This window comes from Euprymna scolopes, chromosome 25 (genome assembly GCF_053919585.1).
Source record: "Euprymna scolopes isolate OS-2025 chromosome 25, ASM5391958v1, whole genome shotgun sequence".
Classification (NCBI taxonomy): Eukaryota; Metazoa; Mollusca; class Cephalopoda; order Sepiida; family Sepiolidae; genus Euprymna; species Euprymna scolopes.
The window spans coordinates 72,327,802-72,330,301 of record NC_136506.1 but is presented as its reverse complement, the minus strand read 5'-3'; the positions used below and the strand labels follow the sequence as shown (position 1 = coordinate 72,330,301).

The following is a 2,500-nucleotide window of genomic DNA, read 5'->3' as shown; positions in this document are numbered from 1 at the left end:
ATTTGTGGTGTTAGGCTGTATAAAAGTGTTAACTTTGATCAAAATCAGACTGTTTATACTTTAATCGTTTTCTTTTTTTCGATTATTGATTTTCGATACTGATCGGATATATTTCGTGTTTTTCTATTGAGTCGGGCCGAGATCCAGGTGTAGTATCTGTTCTGCAGATGCTGCACTTAAGATAATTTGTACCAGTCAATGGAGGGGAAATCCTTTATACTGGGACAATTATTATTTTTGGTAACCAGAGTGCCCCCTTTTTGCCTACTTTTAGGGGAGCTGGTTTTTACCCCACATTAAAAACGGCCTTGTGCCTAATTTGCTTTGGTGGGGAAGCAAATAAATACAATAAGCCTATCTAAAAACACTCGCAGGCACATAAAGTACATTTGCTTGAAATTTTCCCCAAATTGGCCCAGCCGTTTTGGAGTCCATAGAAAACGAACACACACATACACAAATAGTGCCTAATAACATATATATATGGATGGATGGAAATGTATAAAAAAGAATACGAAAAGTATAAAAGCTTATAACTTTTCTTTATTCGTTTTCAATTGGTGACGTGCAGGAATACAAAATAACATTCTGAAAAAAAATTTAAAATTTTTTTTACAAGTACATAATTTTCGACCGATCATTCAGTCTTCATAGGTGTAATATATATATATATATGTATGTGTGTGTGTGTGTGTGTGAGTGTGTGTGTGCATATATATATGTGTGTGTGTGTGTGCGCGCATATATATGTGTGTGTGTGTGTGTGTGTATATATATATATATATATATATATATATATATATATATATATATATATATTGTTAGCAACAGCTGTTGCATGCCGGTAATCCCTTCCACAAAAACTTTTTCTTTAATCGAATTTTTATTAAGTTTAATTGAAGTAACTTACTGTATAATTTAATCAAGACAGAATAAAATTGTTGGTCCTCGACAAAAGAGTGGACCTTGTCCGTTCATCCGTTCAGCTGTTTGCACTTTTCTCGATAACTACGCATTGGAATTTTTTGAAATTTTGCACAAACATTAAACATGATATGAGTAAAAAAGTAACAGTTGATGGGGTACTAGTGTATGTTCGTCAGAGCTCTTGCCATTGTAAAATAGACACGAGGACGCCACGTTTCGGCGATGGAACAGAGGTTAAAGTTTAATTGATAGTTCAGAGCCTATTAGGTTGGCGACTATTTTTTTAGCATTGTCCAGGAGCGAGAGACTAGGTGTAGATGCATCAGGCCAGATATAGCGACAATACTCCATGAATGGGTGCACTGTAACTGTGGCCTTGTAGAGATATAGGATACTCTCGGGCGTAAGTAGCCTTTTAGCACGGTAGAGATAGCCCACCTTACTCACAGCAACCTTGGCAATTACCTCAATGTATTTGTTCCAATTCATGTTGTCTGTGAATATTAACCTTATGTTTCTGACTATATGACTTCTGACTATTGTGTAAACAAATTGAGCTTAGGTATTTGGACAATATTAAAACATTGTTAATTCACTGCCCGCATAGCAGCAGCTGAATAGCACAACGATTAGAAGCTCCAACTGTCGATCTTGGGTTGAGGTAGTTGCTTATCTAGCTGCACTGATGAGCTGTGAAACAGTGAAACAGTACTGTATGGGGATAACTATATATATATATATATATATATATATATATATTTATATGCAGCAATTTATGAAAATTTATGGCAATTAAGCTACACAATCTTCTGCGTTTCATTCCCATATGCAGAATGTTTTTATTAATTACCATTTTTACTAAATATATATGTATATATATATATTGAGACTGTCGGCCTGACTTCCTCATCTTGGTTGTTATAGTCGAGACTCCTAACAAACGGTTACCCAGTTAGATACAAAACACCTGATGAAGGCCGGAGGGCAAAACGGCCGAAACGTTATGACTATAACAACCAAGATGAGGAAGTCAGTCCGACAATCTCAATAAATGAAAACACCTCATCTCAAAAATACAGACAATTACTATGTATATATATATATATATATATATATATATATATATATATATATATATATATATATATATATATATATATATATATATACATACACACACACACACACACACACACACACACATATATATATATATACAAAGTGGTTTTATTAATGAGCTTTATTTTTGTAATATTCCAATTTTTCAAATTGTTGTTCTTATTTCTCGATCGAATCTATGAAGAAAGCTCCATAGTCGTATTTGCCCATCTGTTTTTCTTTTTTTTTTTTTTTGCAAGTACTTTTAACTGAGTTTCAACAGTCGTCTGCAGACAATTTTTGATTATTGTTTCGTTTAAAACCTGGGTGCTTTTATATGCTTCAGTTAAAAATACATTTAATTTTCTTGAACAAGTGAAACGGAAGCGTCTCGAGTGTAAAAAAAAAAAATACGTTTTAACGTGTTAAGAACGTGGCCGAAATAAATGTACGATGCTTTAAAGATGTGATTTAT

The 2,500-nt window shown here is 33.4% G+C and overlaps 1 protein-coding gene across 3 annotated transcripts in view; it reads right to left on the bottom strand.

Annotated features, from left to right (window-relative positions):
- LOC145247430 (rap guanine nucleotide exchange factor 4-like) overlaps positions 1 to 2,500 on the bottom strand; it is a 1,873,173-nt gene that overhangs the window by 455,362 nt on the left and 1,415,311 nt on the right. The gene's annotated exons all lie outside the window — the stretch shown is intronic.